The sequence below is a fragment of the Vanessa cardui genome, chromosome 13 (assembly GCF_905220365.1).
Source record: "Vanessa cardui chromosome 13, ilVanCard2.1, whole genome shotgun sequence".
Classification (NCBI taxonomy): Eukaryota; Metazoa; Arthropoda; class Insecta; order Lepidoptera; family Nymphalidae; genus Vanessa; species Vanessa cardui.
Window position 1 is genome coordinate 7,840,046 of NC_061135.1, and position 18,746 is coordinate 7,858,791.

The 18,746-nt window shown below is 30.4% G+C and overlaps 1 protein-coding gene and 1 long non-coding RNA gene across 4 annotated transcripts in view; one reads left to right on the top strand and one right to left on the bottom strand.

Moving 5' to 3' along the window:
* Nucleotides 1-7,736, top strand: part of LOC124534860 — a 34,717-nt gene extending 26,981 nt beyond the window's left edge. The window contains exons 2-3 of the long non-coding RNA XR_006966766.1: nt 5,362-5,463; nt 6,469-7,736. This is a non-coding gene — a long non-coding RNA (uncharacterized LOC124534860). The remainder of the gene's footprint in view (nt 1-5,361; nt 5,464-6,468) is intronic.
* LOC124534858 (hemicentin-2-like) overlaps nt 1-10,599 on the bottom strand; it is an 85,174-nt gene extending 74,575 nt beyond the window's left edge. Inside the window, exon 1 of one of the 3 annotated variants that reach the window (XM_047110886.1) lies at nt 8,964-10,599. The gene's annotated coding sequence lies outside the window, so the exon portion shown is untranslated. The remainder of the gene's footprint in view (nt 1-8,963) is intronic. The other 2 variants (XM_047110885.1, XM_047110887.1) reach the window with 2 other exon arrangements.
* Nucleotides 10,600-18,746: the final 8,147 nt, after the last annotated feature.

The following is an 18,746-nucleotide window of genomic DNA, read 5'->3' on the forward strand; positions in this document are numbered from 1 at the left end:
TCATATTCATCAAATTGCATTTGATCAGCTTGAAATAAGCGCCAAATCGACTTCTCAAAAGATCAAACTGCCTTAGTCTGGTCTTGGGATATTCACTAGCTATTCCTAGGTTTTAACTAGGGATAAAGTATTTTTGTAAATATATTTTTAAATACATAAAAACGAAATGTTTTATTCAATGTCAAATTAAGTCCTTTATTTGTCTAAGATTTAAGAGTACACATAAATAAAATTCGAATGTGTAATATAATTACAGAACTGGTTCATTTTAGGCCACAGGACCAGAATTACCATTCAATGGAAAAAGGCCTAGACGTGGCCATTATTTAAACAGCAATTTTTCTGTGTACATACTTAAGGTCGTTATTTATATAAACAAGTACAAGAAATATAAATATGAAGTCTTACATCTCACGCGACAACATAATGGATAAAAGGGAACGACCAATACACATCATTCCAATATCTATGATTACAGTTGGTTCATTTATATCTCCTGCTTGTATTAATAAAAATAACGTCATCTTTATACCTCAGGCATACGCTACCGTTGACTAATGAATATGAGTCTCTTTACGAGAGTAATGTAATCATAAAATGAATAAAAGATTATATATCCAAGTCCCACCTTATAACGAAATATGTCGTCCACAAAATGGCTGCTCTTAAACTTCAACTTGTATTCTGAAGAGAATTATAATGATTATACATACTAAGTTTATAGTAGACAATAACTTTACATACATGATATAAATACATGATTGAATTAAATTATATTGCCCAGTATATGTATATTAAAAGAGAAATATATTCAAATAGAGCCGGGATGGCCCAGTGGTTAGAACGCGTGCATCTTAACCGATGATTTCGGGTTCAAAACCAGGCAGCACCACTATATATATGCTTAATTTGTGTTTATAATTCATCTCGTGTTCAGCGGTGAAGGAAAACATCGTGAAGAATTCTGCATTCTATCTAATTTCATCAAAATTTTGCCATATGTGCATTTCACCAATCCGCATTGGAACAGGTTGGTGGAATATGTTCCAAACCCTCTCTTTAATGGGAGAGGAGTGGGAAATTTACAGTTACTCTACTTTTTTTTCAAATAACGACTTGGATCATGAAAAATTGCAATTTATCGGATATATACTGTTAAATTTGTCAGCACTAGTGTAGAATCACAACGGCGGAAAGCAATGAAGACCTTTACCAAGCAAAGAGTTATTAAGACAATGATGCTTTCTAATGCAAACGACTTCACCAAAAATAGATTTGAGTAAAATGTTAAACATCTGCATTCGCTTGCGCAGAGCGTTAAAGTCATAACATCAATGTACTTCAAAGCTAAATAAACAGAAATGTATTTCCATCTTCTATAAAATCAAAAAGACCTCAAACGTTTCAAAGTTTTATTTGTAATAACGGCACCTTGTGATGACGGTACGGACGTAGAAAAATTTCAACATTTCGGAAAAGCGTTTGTGCAATCAGACTGGATTGTGCCGGAAATCTAAGCTGAGCCGCGTTAAGTAACGAAGGTAGCGGGAAACATTTCACCGTAAAATCCTATTATCGGTTTTAAAAGTTTTCTCCGACTTCAAATATTTACCTTACTACGCTTTGCACTTGGCCTTAATCCCTTGGATCTGGTGAAATAACTAGCAACGCGAAAATTGTTTTATTGTATATTTTTGAGGTTAACTATTCGCTCACGAAAATGCGTCCCTCCACGTTAAATCGGCGTTCATTAATATTGAATGATGCTCGTGATTACAAAATATCTAAGAGAGCGTCAAACAAATAACATACGAACATCAAAAAATATAATACATTTTTTTGCCTTCTTTATCTTATATTTATTTAATAAACCTTAATAATTAAATCCTGAATCGTTTAATAATGAACATTGACTGCGATACTTTCTTCTTTCCAATGACAAAATACTGACGAGAGCGAGAGAAAAGTTAAGTGTTATCCCAATAAACAAAGTATGTATATCTATAATCAGTTCTATATAAACATATAAAATATATTTCAAATTCTCTTTACTGGACAAAGATAAATCTCTCAAGTAATTAGTTTGTTTAATACGTTAAAACTTTTTTTTTTCTGTTACAAAATATTGGGGACTTGAGTGATTGATAAATCTGTTTAATCTTACGTTGCGTAAATATATTTTAATTAAAATTACGATGCGGTGCGACGACGTAACGAATTTAATAAATCATCACTTTGTAAGACGTGTTTAAAATATATTTCGATAACCACCTGAGTCTTTGATTTACTGAATTTTAAAATGTATATTTATAATGTTTTTCATCTTCTAATTTGTTTGCTATTCATGAAAATAATTCGTCTTTTGGTAAAACACACAAAATCAATCTGAAGCAATATTTGGTGTAAATAACATATGAGAGAGGCTTCAAGGGTGCTTAAATATCAATTTAGTTTAAAACAACGAGAACGCAGACACAAAACTAACCTCCCAACATTATTTGCTTATCTCTAGTTGAACATGAAGTCAGTCTGCTAAACCGGCGAAGATCAGGGGTGAGGCAGACTTCACTATATTAGAAAGTCATTAGTAAGGCATACAACGTTTGAATAAAAATAAAAAATATGCTACAAGATAATCGATATACTATATATGTATACATAGGTACAAAGGAAGAAGCATTACATTTCTCGAACACTGTATTACCTTATCTCATTATACGTAATGCGATATCCTCTATTTTGTAAGTGTTACTTTCCTTTGACCTATCTAGTTCATTAAAATAAAAAACAAAGATTCTTTTACTCCAGATAGAAGTCCAAAGCCCTACAAGACAGTGGCTAATTACACAGACAGTGCCACGTAATTAAAAGAACGGGAACTTCTCGGATCATTTTTTCATTATTGTGAGGCTAAATATAGAATTTGAATTTTAGCATTATTGGTTGTTATAAGATTTATTTCTCTTCTGAAGTTTGGACATGTAAATGGTATACATTTTAACATTGCTTTATTCTGAAAATATAACTTTTTAATTTGTTACTTTTTTATCAAAGCTTGTTGATTCATATTTTCATTATATAGATAAATATTAAAACAGAATAGGGTAAGATAAGTATTAAAGATTTACCAAAAAACCAATGCTCACGGGCAAGTACAAATGAGTTTTCATCTGCCTAAATTATGCTTGTAATTCATCTCAGACTGCGGGGAAAGAAACATTCGTCACTCGAATCGAGTCAGCGTAGCGGAATACTTTCTAATCCTTATCATTTCAAAAATCGAAGGTTTTTCCATGTAGTTGGAAATTATAATTATAAGTTAAGAATCGTTATTACTTATGAGATATATCTATATACCTATATATATATAAAATATTAGTCTATGACAGATTAAATTTATAGAAAGTGAACAGTTGTAAAGCTTACTCTCACACGTATAGTAAATGTTGTTAAACCCTCGTCACGGGAGATTAACTTGGTAGAACTCAATTTCAACTTTACAAATACATACATACGTATGCTAATTGTTTTTTATTATAATCCTCATTTATCCATGTAACCAGTCCGTTAGATGAAGATCGTTTGTTTTGTCTGATTCTGTATAGAACAAAAGACTTAATGAAAAACGATTTATCTTATTGATGTACATGTTTCTCTATCTTGTTATTTTCTTTTTACACTGGCACATTGAGACTGTTTTTTCTTTACATTTGTGTATTTAATCAAACAAATAATTGTTTGTAAATGAAGTCTCAAAAATTTATGTACATTGTAAGTTATGCTTTCATTTTGATGTTAAACCTTCAATTGTTTTAATCAACCGTGTAAATGTACGGTCTCGAGAAATAGTATACAACCTCTTTTATTGTCAAATATGATTTAGGCGCATCGCACACTCCGCTTTTATAAAATATGTGGCATGTAAGTGGGGTCTTATGACAACAATTGTAAATTGAACTTTACTTAGGGCTACCAAAGGTTTTGTTAGCTCTCCTAACATGTTTGACATTTTAGTATAATAGCGAGGATAACTTAGGCTCTCGTGTATTCTAAGTATTATAACCATCTGTACCTTAACTGAACGTGAAAATGCTTTCAGCTTAAAATATTCATTCTATATTAAGCTGTCATAGCTTATTTGTTATTGGAAAAGAAATGTCTATGCCATTATCCCGCCGTGTACATATTCCATGTAAATATTTCAAACATTTTCTAAATAGTAAGAGTTAGCTTTTCACCATTAAAATAAAGTAAAGAAAGATTATTATTACGAACTGCCTTATGAGTTTATAAACAAACACTAAATGACCTACAACAATTTATATTTAGTTTTTTTTAGAAAGGTTAAAATTAGTTTAAATATATCAACGTTAAAAACATAATTTTGCTTACAAACTTTTGATTTTTTTCTAAACGTCACACGAAATATATTTAAACGAATGCTTTTTTTAATATTAAGCTAAAATCAACTGTCATATTTCTTACATACCGCCTTTCCACTTGAGAAGAAGTTTGGAAGCCTATATTATCATGCTGGTCCAAGGAAATTTGTTTAAGATAGAACAGAAAGAAAATATTTATGAACAATCATTACTTTATATTTCCTATGTATATACAACATTATCTATACTTCATAAATGAAATACAAACAAAATTACTTTACACATCGTTCGTGTCATAACTTGAAACTTAGTTTCACTGATTTTTTTTCGGTAATGACGGAGTGATATGGGTTGACGAGTCTAAAAACGGTACAAAGAAGCAAATATCACGAATGGCACAAATCTAAGGCAAATGTCATTTGGAGCTCGAAATATGAGTGCCAGAGTCCTCATTAGAACTGTAACTGAAGTCTATTTCGAATATCAAAAACATCTAAAATGTCATTTGTTTTCATTTTAATGTTTATTTACTGATTACGTTCTTTTAAAATTGTTGTTTTTTAATTCTTTATCTTCGGTACTTTTCATAATGTAATACGATACAGTAAAAACAGCTTTTTGTTATTATAGAAATAAAAATACAATAATACTAGAAACAATGAAAATAATCTATCCGCCTGATTCAGCTGCATACCTACTTAGTATATTAAAATATCTATTACAATAACAACTGTCATATATAATATTAATATGGATATATTTATGAGAAAAATTATAATCTATAACTATGATTTAGATCGATTAACTTCCAGAAAACAAAAACACCAGCTTTATTACTTTAAATGAGTATTTACTCTGTGGTATCTTGACCTTACTCATTTTTTTTAAAAACAAATCCATTATGTGACAAAAATAAAGAGAAATAAAAATGATACTGAAAAAGCGCGTTTCGATGACAATAACTTTTTTTTCTTTACAGTAAGCTGTATACCGTTCTCTGAAAAACGGCACATTGTGAGTTAAACAAAAATATATATTACTACTGACTACTGACCTGGGAATCTACATCAACATAATAAAGGTCAGATTATTCATTTTAGTCTAGCAGTTTACTGTTAATTGATTAATATAAAAACTAAAAACAAATCTTTCATAAATATACATAAAACCTCCTTTCTAAAATTTGTTAGAGAACATTTATGGGTTATAGTATAGTAAGCCTACGCAAAGTATAAATAAAATATTACTGTTGACAAATAAAGATAGTAACTGTGAGTGTTCCATAAATATTAAATACTTATACAACTTGTATCGTCAGTATACGACATACAAATATCACTGACTGGAAACCTAGTTTAACTGGAATGGACATCAGTTGTAGTTTCACAAAATTAGCTAAGATCTCAGCTATCTTTCAGACACAACCAATAACAAAAGATAGATTAATTATAATTGATATTTTACATGTTATCTTCCCGTTTTATTTTTTAAAATTGTCGAAAGTTTTCCTATACATATCTTTTTATAAAAGTACACTGTTTTGAAAACACTCGATCCGCTAAGTTCTGAATGTTAAAGTGTTATAACTTTAAGAATAATATTATTAAATCAACGCTTTGTCAATGAATTATTTATAGAAACAAAATTCAGTTTGTATTAAGTCGAAAATATTATTCATAATTTTGACAAAAATTGTTTGCAAAATGAAAATTTATCATTTGTCGAATGGGATCCTGTTGTTTGATAAAAATAACAGGTTCATAATTGACATTAATGTTAAGAAAGAAAATTAGAACGTAAGGAAAAATTATCTTGTATTCACAAAAACGTAACTTGAATTTAATAAAAAAAAATCATGAAAATGAAAAATTTTAAAAAGGCCATTTTTTATTGTATGCTTGGAAGTTAAAAGACTACAAGAAATATCAAAAAGATCAAGTAAGCTCAGGGCCGTATTAGATGAAAACTAACATGGCTTGAGCCAGTCCCAGTGGATTAAATACGTGAACCTAACTGAGTTGTGTTGTTGTTATCCGAACAAGCCCTACTGAGTTTTTATATCCTTAATTTGTGTTTATTATTTCAGCTCTTGTTTGTTGGCGATAACAACGAGGAATCTCCGTGTATCAGATGACGTTCCGCCCACAAGTGTCAACCCGAGCTGAACAAGAACAATTGCCAGCTGTTACTTTAACTAACTTTAAAATTTGATCGTTCTCCCAGTGACAAATATATTTTCAGAGCCTGAAATCAAAGGCGTTTAAAAACAGTCATCCATTATATTACACCATCTTGTACTGACAATAACAATGATTTAATTTTTAGGAGAAATATTACGACAAAAAGAAGACTAAAAATACTTCTTAAATACCGGTGAGTTGCAATACTAAGTATCGTTTGTACCAGTCAGAAGGTTCAGTGATTGTAACAGCAGGCCCAAGGAACATCCCACAACCTACCAAGGTCCGTGGCGTATTGGCGGTGTGAGTAATCTCAAAAAAAAATGGTTCAATATCTATCAGCAATGGCGATCACTTACCGTCAGGTGGCCCATTTGCTTGCCTACATAGACCATGAAAAATGGCCGTACTTTAATCGATAATTCGATTGTCGATGATATTGATTAAGCCTCGTAATTAAACTCGACGATCGTTCTCACTCATATACTCATTAAACAAATTACAATATTTTATAATTTTTTTACCTATCTACAACTATCAATACAAATAAACTAAACTCCAAATCAATCGAACTATATTGGCCATTTAATCCTTTCGAAGAATCCAACGATGTAATGCTAACTTCCAACTAAATCGTTTTCTTTTGTTATACACACATATTTGAAAAATTCACAATTATTTTACGAATTTAAAAAGTTCCCCGGGGACATTCCAGAAACTACATTTCCATTTACAGCGATTCCACGAAAGTAGCAAATTGTACACATAACCTCGTCTATTAAAAAAATTAAAAACTTGAGTATTATTACATATTTTAATAGAAATGTTACTATACTGCAAACTGCACGAACGACTTCATTAAAAAACCTGGTACCAAATTGCAAAAATAAGAACGAATAATTTCATCAAAATCGATTCATCAGTTCAGGAAAAGTTAACATATGTTTGCAGATCTATATTCTATCTATTTGCGAATACAATAGAGAAAATAAGATAAAATCCTTTTTCATCACAATAAAATTTCTAATAATTGGTAAAGTTCTTGTTTTGCTATTAACTAGTGTAATTAGGTAACATTAGGTAACACTATAAATAATTATTATTTATCTAGAGATATCATTTTTAATTGAATTCCAATATTGACCCGTTAGCGCAATAGGCTTTCAAATCATATTTCTTTCTACTAATTCTTTCTACTAATACTTATATAATAATATAATAATACTTTCTAATAATACTTTTCTACTAATTAAGTAGACCTATTCTGTAAAGATAAATTCGAAACTCAACGCAGATCACAGCTGTGACAAGTTAAAAATTGATGTGCGATATTCACTACCATAAGTTGTTACGGAAAAACAGTACTTTTATAAAACGAATACATAATATATTCATTGCAGTGAATAACTACACTAAAAATCCACATCATCCGTTTAGCCTATCACAAATTTTACGATATCGATTTATTATAATTATAATTATTTTTTAATTAAGAACTGTTCTATATCGGATATTTTTACCCAACATTTATTGAAAACAATTTCTTATTTTAACTTATGTTTTTTTGTAACAAAGTCCCTGCATAAATTCACGTTAACATTTATTTTAAGCTAACGACGTAACGTTAAAATTTACGTTTTGATTTCTCGGGAAAGTTTCAGACATTGAAGTAGTCGTATATGCCAAACTCTGAATAACAGCAGCTTCACAATCAAATTTTATATATCACGGTTATATAATTGATTTCCTTAAATTACGTATTTTTTGCTAAATTGTCCTTATATAAGTGAAAATTGCTATTAATACTAAATAATGCACGAATTAAAAATAAAAGTTTAGAATACAGTGGAAAAAAATGACCGATGGCACCTTCTTTCATTAAAAAAAAGAGGACTAATTACGAAGGAAGAAATATTTTTATATAGTATATACTCGTAGAATCGTTGTAATAAGAGTAATTTATTTTAAAATTTACCATTAGGCGAAAAAAAATAGTTTATCCTATAAGAAATAATAATTTTTATGCATCAGATTTTTTTTATTATGTTGAAAATGTATTTTATTATTCCTTTGACAGTTTAATAAAATTTAGTAAAAAATAATTTTGGGATAGTGTTTAATTATAAAATAGTACATAAAGACTACATACATGCAAAATAAAATAACACTTCTATTTTTAGATTTATCAAAATTTACCTTCAAAATATCACCTTCCTATAGTGTAACTTTTAAATGTGAGTTAAATAAAATAATAAAACTTTACTACAAAGTTAAAATATTAATATCTTCCATTATTTAAAAAATATTTAAAGTTGATTCTAGCTTAATTAAATTTTAATTAGAATTAAAGATGGTTACTCTCTCATATAAATAAAAAATAATAACGAAGTTTCAACAATACCAAAAATTTAAATTTGTCACAGCACTTTTCCAAGTCACAGAGTACTGTTTTTGGTCACTAGAACAGTTTTACATCACTAACTTTTTAAAAACAATAACTTTTTAACTTGCACAATTTTTTTTGCATCCCAAGAAACAGTTTACAGTTTAAAATGTCAACTTGGCATTCGAGTTGACTTTCAAACGAGGCATCGCGCAGGCTCGTTCGGCACTAGCACAAGCGTCGAGCAGACTGGACGCTGCGGCTTCGGATGCAAAGCGCGCGTGCGCAAACAACCTCTTATAATTTGATATCTCACATCACCGCCTCTGACGTGCTGTGGTGAAATATACTCACTAGATTATTCAATTTTATCATCTTACCCGATACTTGGGTAAATATAGCCTTAATGTTTTATGACATAAAAATCTCAAATGAAGTATGAAGCATAAATAATATATATTGAAAATCAATAAGCATGCTCTTTATATAAGTTGATAACTGATTCCAATAAATTTATATATGATAAAATTCCAGTTTTGAACTTGGTATTTTGACGAATTACAAAGTTTGTTAAGTTTACGTAACCATTGTTGAGTTGAAATTTAGTGAAAGTTTGAAGTAAACTTGTCCATGTAATTGCGTATCGATTATACAAACGCTGGAATAAGTACGGGAACAGGGGATTGTCGTTCAGTAAGCCTTGTAAATAAAGCGGGGGAAAGTTGAAATAGATTTTGGCAGGGCGCCCGGGTGTTAGTTATCCCGTTCTAGTCTACCCAATGTTCTCTATCCACAAAAACCTCCACCCGGCTTTTCTGTCCGTGAACATCAGATATAAATTTTTATAATAACGAACTTTAAAAAATATTTTATTGTTGGAAAAGACTCTTAAAAACACAATCCCTATATTAACTGGCTATCTGACGGTAAGTCATCATAAACGCCTGTCGATAGCCGTTAAAGCCGTAAAAAGATTTAACCATTCCTTACATCACCAGTATACTACCAATCTTGGGAGCTGAGATATGAGATTTAGGACTATCGTTACACTGGCTCACTCAACACTTGCACAACGCTCTACCAGCAAGTATTACTATATGATACTATTATTCATTATCACTGCAATATTGCTATAAATTTATTACAAATATTATATTACAGTAAAATAATATTATAATTTGTTTGATTATAAATCAGAAAGGAGGGCGGAGGCCAATAAAGCAGCAAATTGGTTTACCGACTCGTTTGAAAAGAAAATTGATTGTTATTAAAGATACAGATAACGATTTTATTATTATCAACGACTCAAACATGAATATTATATTGGATAATTAATTTTATAACAGATGTATACAGCAACTAGCAGTTACCCGCGGCTTTTCTCGCGAAGAAATTGAATTTACAGATTAACTTCAACTAATACGTTAATTTAAGCCCACTTTAGTGTGTATTTCATTTCATGTTTTTTACTTTAAAAAAAATGATGGAATTCCATACAAACTGTCAAAAACTATTTCACCCCCTGAGGGGTAATATTTGCAAAATTCCTTTTTTAATGATTTTTTACTCAATAAAACAATCTTAATCACGAATTTACTTTCGGCCGCGATGAATCTGTCAGGACATGTAATTTTATCTATATAGATAAGATATAATAATAATATAATATACACTTTGTTTGCCAATCGCGATTCAGATTTATAGCAGATAATGCCATACATTGAATAACATAAATTTAATAAAATGGGTCTTCACTGTGATAAATTATTTATTTATAACTAATATTATTTGATCGTTTTAATAAATGTTATGTGTAGTAATTAAGATCATAACGAAGAACATGTTTTATTAAAATGAGGTTTAGATTTCAAAAAGGTGTTAGTGGTTTCCATATAATAATGACAAGAAGTAAAAAAGTTTATTATTAAATAATTATTACTGAATACAATAGACGTTCTAAGTAGAAAATGTTACGTTGATTAAAATCCGGTATATCCTTTACACGTCAAACAGGAAAACTCATATAAAACAAAGCAATTCATCGACGTTTAACTTTTATTACAACTCGAATCAAATATAACGAATTAATTTGGAATAAAATGATACTTGACTAAAAACGGCTAGCTTTTCATTTCAAGGATTTTTATACACAAATAGCTTTAACTTTTATCATAAGCACTTTATACTACGTAGGTAGCACAAGAGTACATAGTACAGTTTATTTATATTTATGACGACCTCCATGGTCGAGTAGTCTGTACACCGGTTTTGATTGGTGCGCCACTCGTGCGCCGAGATCCCGGGTTCGATTCCCAGCCGAGTCTATGTAGAATAAGCTCGTTAGTTTTCTATGTTGTCTTGGGTCAGTTGTGGTACCGTCGTTATTTCTGATTTTCCATAACACAAGTGATTCAGCTACTTACATTGGGATCAGAGTAATGTATGTGTTGTTGTCCAATGTTTAAACATATATTTATATTGATAGAGTACAGCATGCAGGCGCCGCATGTTGATAGTGAAGCAATTCATCGACAAAATCAATAATCTATATATGAATCATTATAATCCTATATCAGTCCACTGCTGGACATAGGCCTCCAAGGTGCGTCTGAGCCTGATCTTTGGACTTTTCACAAGCCACCTTCCGTACATCATCGCACCACCTTGCCACAGGGTTTTACACCAAACTTGCCGATTCGCGGTCTTCATTCTAGAACATAACATTAACCTTCTGACCCCAACAACTATTAGTTCTAAGGTACATGTGATATTTATTAATACGAGAATAATTTTATTAATTTCTTTTATTTTATATTGAATTAATATTATAATATGCCATGTAAATCTTGTTCTTAACCCTTATATGTATATTTGGATCGTCTTGTTACAGCTACAGGATTAACCTGAACGTAAATCTACCTACGGTACCGAATGTTGCTTTCGCTACCTTGAAAATTGTTATTTAATATTTTCTGAAAATAAAATATATGCATACAATTTATTTTATAATGTAATGAAGGTTTATCTATTATTTTGTTCAATATAATGTTAAAATTCAATAAAGTCTGGATAACTTTTTTTTAAATAGTTTACTCAGTCAAAGTTAATTAAGATAAAGACAAGCACATTTTAATAATGAATTAATAAATTAATTAATTAAATAGAAATACTTTATCTCTTATACAAATATTGTTCTTAGCAATAGATTTATTTTCGCTCTTATTAATTTATTGATGTAGTTTTAAGTTTTAATGATAAACTATTCTCGCTAAAAGCTTTTTTTTTTGTTTTCGCGAAACTCTTAATTATTACTGAACTTAATCACTCATTAAAATGTTTTCGAAGAAATTTTACCGAAAAAAAAACGTTAATGGTTACGTTAAACAAGTTTTTCTTTAAGTACTGTCTAAAGGCTTTTCAATTAATGCATAAGAATAAGCATACATATCTTTGTTAAAATATCTTTCTAATGGATACCTAAGAGAAAATTTTCTATATTTTCTTTGTCTTTGAAACTAAATTATTAAGTGGAATTCATTCTAGTAAGAGAATATCAATACGTACCCCATAGTAAGTTTTTGCTTAAAAGATTTTACAAAATCTTAACAAAACTTTCATATGAATAATCAAGTTTTACAGATTGTTTAACTTTATTGGGAAATACGAAATTAAGTAAGTTAATTTAATGATTTTTAACGTTTTGTAGCACCATATTCTTGCTTGATTCTTAATGTGATATAATCTGTGTGATGTTGTCTTAAATTTTCGCGATTACACATTGAAATAAAACTAGCTACAACGGATTTGAATCGCGTATATTAATTATTTTTAACATCCCGATGTTTCGAGCACTTTACAGTGTTCGTGGTCACGGGTAAACATTTACCCATATATATAGGATATATAGGATTGGTATCAGTCAGTTTTATTTCATAATCTGTGTGTCTGCCGTGACATCATAGTTCCCACATAGGCTATTTTGTTTTGTTTGACTAACTTTATTCGAGAGCAATATAAAAGTTATGAGGATTAAAGTAGGAATGAAAACCAAATGTTTTAATTTTATAATTTAATCTTGTTAGTAAAATGTTATCATGCATTTTTGTCTAAATCATGTAGACAATATAACAAGTAGAACCGCCAAGGATTAAAACATATAAATGTAATTGTGGTGTTGCTAACACGTCGCAGAGTCACATAAAGCTGGCCGTACGCACAGGAAACGCTCCTTATAAAAACTATTTTATTTCAATAAGCATAATACGGTATATAAACTTAGAATAATTTGCTCTACATCCTGTTAAAATCTCTGCTTCTATCACGATGTAAGTTGATCACTTTTAATCTGGTACTGTTACATAGCTTTGGTAGGCTTACATTTCTAAGCTGAACCCTTTTTAATATGTCCGCATCAATAAAAGCTTAAGTTACATTGAAATTTGTGAGTAATGTATCTTCATATCCAAATATTGTTTAAAGTTTACATTCACTGTTATACTGCCTATTATTTAACATTTTTTAATAAAAAAATTACATGTTTTTTTTTGTTTCGTGGTATTTACATTAACCAATTTTAGTATTTGAAATACTATATAAAAAATCTCATATATATGAATATATTCCATATTGCAGGTATGTCGGATATTCTATCCTCAAATAGATTACTATTAATAATACTTAGTATTGTAGTGTCTCAGTTTGAACTATGAATTAAGTGTTCCTACGTACAAGACATAACATGTTAGCTCCTAAGGTTTGTGGCTCCAATATCTATGGGAGACTACCTTTCACATATGTGCACATCATCCTACCTATTACATATTTTATAAATGATGATAATGATGTCTTGTCAATATTAAAGTTATCATTGATAATTTCTTTGTATTTTGTCAGAAACAATTAATTGTTCTGATCCGGAATTTAAGCTAGTCACAGATCAAATTTAATTTAAAGGCATTATTAGAGGCATTAAATTGACGAAACGATATGCGTAATAACTAAAGTATTGCTAATATCACAGAACAAAACCAAGATAAAGATGGCTTTATTTAATTGGTAAACAGTTATTTTTAAACCTTGTGGTTGTCAATTGTTTTTCATGCACATTTAAGTCATTTATCCCTGTAGATGTTATAAAATGCCGTGAAACATCTGTTAACACTCAATGAGAGTAAGAAAAACGAGTCGTAAGAGGTGACGATGAACGGCATTACGCTCACCTCGCTCTCAAATAAATTGGCCGTCAAATTAGATTCGATTTCTGTTATTGTAAATTAATTTTGCTATGAGATAATAATAAACGTGATACTACTAAGCCGATCTCGTTTATATTTCACCCTTAGCGAGTATCATTATATTAATATTCAACCAAGACGATAGAATTACATTTAACTAAAATTACTTACAAGTGGTAGGTACTCGTATATTACGAGATTACAAGCAAGGCATTTCACGTATCTCCAGTATTTCAACTGAGGTTCTATCGTAAGCTCTTTACATTACATGCCCCTAAGGACGTGTGTTTAAGGCCTGCGGTAGTATAACTTGAATAGTTGCTGTATTCAAAGACTGAGGACATAGAACGTAATTGTATTCAGGTAAGCCAAAGACTAATATTTGAAAACGTCTTGTTTCAATACTGAAATTCATTTCTTAGTGAATTTCAGAACATGTTTCATTTATAAAGCTTTATTACCTCATCTGTTCGTTATTTATTTACGTAGCAAATAAATCTTCACAATACAAGTAAAAATGTTTTCCGTGATAAATGTTTTACAAAAACGACGCACCTAGAATTCTCGCTCGTATTTTATTAATATCGTTATAATAATATGAGTATTTATATTATATACTAGCTGCCAGTCCTTACTTCGTTTCGTTAAATAAAGATTTAACGCCATTATGAACATTCACCAACCGATCTATTTATCCGTACTGTACTAATGCTTCGGCAATATGCTCCGTGTATTTTTTCACGAGCTTATTTAAATATCTCGTAAAATTTCAACAGCAATCGATATCATACATTCAAAGGCCGGTTACGTATTAGCAATGTAAAGAATGATAAATATTTCTTTCAGCGTTTTTCCTATCAAACTATTATATACTTAATTAAAATCTAAAACCAAGATTTCGATTTCCAAGTGTTAAATACATTTATCTACAAATACATTTTAAAACTTATGATATATATACACATATATAAGAGAATACTTAACACTAAACTTCACTTTTGATTATTTTTTTCAAACATATATAAGTTTGTTACCTATAAAAGATAAATATATAATACTGATGAGTTTCTAAATATATTTTTAGACTCAAAAATCTTTCACATAAAGCCTTTTTTCTGTAATAATATTGAGAGCGTTCGCTTCAACAGTGCATGAACCAGCAATTTTGCTCCGACACCGTAAACATATTAAGCTTTATATACAAAATAAAATAACGTACTGTGTAACCTTTGTCCGACTCGAAACTATACACTAAAGGAAATTTAAGTAATATAACCCGATTTGGTAGCGTCGAAACCGAAAAAAAGAACAGACAAAAGTTATTTCTTTACAATATTAAACAATTATACTATTTTATACCATCAGTATACTATAAGATAAACATCTCATACATTGAAGGGGAAAAATACGGCGTTGGGAGCGATCCCATTCAGGAAATATAATTTCCGAAACATCGTATTCGAATCCCAAGACCATCAATTAACCTTTGACGTACATTGGCTTTTCCACGTTTATGTGAGTATTGTGCCAAGAATGCTTTGCCATAAAATATGAATAGCGTTAAATATTTTGAAGTTCTCCGTTTACTTTACTTTGTTCGATTAGTCAATTTTATAAAAGTAGAAAAAGATAAACAAATGATGGGCGAATGAAGTGACTAAGTATATCATTCACCAAAACTCAGCAATCAAGCTAAGGTTAGGTTAAGGTAAGGCTACAGTAATTACATTCTTTCATTTAGGTCTTTGTTCGGTTTGCAATTGAAACACTTGGACTAAAAGTGCAATCACCTTTATTATCATTGAATAATACCATATCTCATTGTGACTGATGATAAGAAGGTTGGTTTGATTTCGCCCAGATTTGTAACCTAACATGACAACACTTCCACTTCTTCTAATTGAGGTAACTTATGAGTATGATTTAAAGTAAGTAATTATTAATCTGTTGTAATTTATCTTCCATGATGAAAGTGCAAGCCATTTAAATAATTTTATTTTTAAGCACGTTTGTTATAGAATTGCTCATTTCAAATTTTATCATTTTCAAACCGACGCCGCTTTTGTGCGATGAAAATGTCCGCTATTTGTCCAAGATATTACGTCGACCCTCTATTTTTCATAGCGATATGAACACTTTTAGGAAGCAGATATTAACCTGATTCTCCATCGAATAGCCTCGCGTTTTAAAGTATGATCTTTGCATGCTCTATATTAAAATTAATATCGATATTAATAACATTTCCGATGAGTTCATGAATGATGTAAGTTGTATAAAGAAAATTGTGAAAGTACTATATTTAATTTTAAAAATAATTTACCACTTCGCGCAGGTTATTTCCCTTCAGGTGTCTTTCTCTCTTTGTTTCTGTATCTCTTTTCCAAAATTTCATAGTATGAACGATATGTTGCAAAACAACAACAACAACAGCCTGTGAATTCCCACTGCTGGGCTAAAGGCCTCCTCTCCCTTTGAGGAGAAGGTTTGGAACATATTCCACCACGCTGTTCCAATGCGGGATGGTGGAATGCACATGTGGCAGAATGTCTATGAAACTTGTCACATGCAGGTTTCCTCACGATGTTTTCCTTCACCGCTGAGCACGACATGAATTATAAAGACAAATTAAGCACATGAATCAGCGGTGCTTGCCTGGATTTGAACCCGCAATCATCGGTTAAGATGCACGCGTTCTAACCACTGGGTAATCTCGACTCTCAATATGTTGCAATAAAAATTACACATCAGTATATAAAGCTGCATGTGGCTTTTGTTCGAGAATATGTCCATTCGAGCAATGTTATCTAGATGATATTACAATCGACACATTTATAATTCTTAAGTGCAGAATCCACTTATAAAGGAGTACTTAGATAAATATATATATTTTAAATATTACACAACATCACATACATTACTCTGAGCCCAATGTAAGCAGCCAAAGCATAATTATGGAAAATCAGAAATAACGACGGTACCATAATAATATTCAGTTAATACTTTTATTTGTAACACTGGTTTTAGGGCAAATAAGATATAAATGCATATTAAATAATGGCCGTAAAGATGCAAGTAATGGAAAACAATTACCCACTCTTAAGCAACATTAAGAGCTGAGATAGCCCAGTGGTTAGGACGCGAGCATCTTAACCGATGATTGCGGGTTCGAACCCAGGCAAGGACCACTATATATGTATTTGTGCTTAATTTGTGTTTATAATTCATCTCATGCTCAGCGGTGAAGGAAAACTTCGCGGGGAAACATGCATGTGTCTAATTTCATCGAAATTGTGCCACATGTGCATTCCACCAACCCGCATTGGAACAGCGTGGTGGAATATGTTCCAAACCCTCTATTTAATGGAAGAGGAGGCCTTATCCCAGCAGTCAGGACGTCTTGGATTTGGGTAATAATAATTTGAAGCAGTTTACGAGTATCTTGTGCCCGATGTGTTTTTAAATTAGTGTAATTGAATATACTGCACGATCTATCGCAGTTGTTTTATTTCTATAAGCTAGTAAATATAATATGTTTTCCGTTATCACCAACAATATCGTAGACAGGCACTCGATAACATGTGACATGATGTATCGTTTATTTACAGTATTTTTAAACAAATAACAACAGTATGTACGAGGGAAATTTATTTTAAATATAGTGTCAATATTATTATAGTTTCATTAAATTTAATGTAACTTTTATATAGTTTTATTTTATTTCTCGATCGGTATTATAATATGATTGAGTTAAATTAAGATTTTTTTATACTTTAAATAACACCTTTGTCATTGGAGAAAGCGAAACCGTGGATCAATTATAACGGCGCGAGTTTAAGTCTAGACGATACTAAATTTATCTTGTGCTAATTATCTTGATTTGGATCGTATGTATAATATATAAGTTCCCGTGATTTCATTCGTATCAATTTTTCTCTCGTAAATTTTGTAGTTTATTCGACGTTATTTCAGTCCAGTTTATTATCGATTCAGTAGTTCAGTCTTGACGATAGGGCTTTGTGTAAGCTTTTCTGGGTAAGTAATCATTTTCCAAGTAAAGAAATAGTTTGTACTGAAGGGCGAGTTATTCAATTGAAATACAAGTGAAAGAACATAAGATAGTTTCCAAGTTTAGTTATGTAAGAAATTATAAAATAAATATATCCCTTTAATGTAACCTATAAATGGTGACCCATAATGTTACGTACAAGTGGTGACCACGTACCATCAGGAGTGTCATTTGCCCGTTCGTCTATCTAAGTCATGAAAAAATATTTAACCATCAGAAATACAGGTTTCAATGTAGATTTACCTATAGACATTTTTTTTATATTTATTTATTGAGGGTCAATCTCTAGCACTACACTCACACATGTAATAATAAAAACATACCTAATAACAAAAAACATTCTCTTTAAGACTGCTACATCGTGCATTTTATATTATGTTTCTATACTATAAATATGGTGGACTAGATCTCGTTTCAAAATAGAGCAATAAATATTATCTTAACGAGTGAACTAATTTTATTTATCACATAACAAAATAATTTAATCTTCTTAAGCTGTCC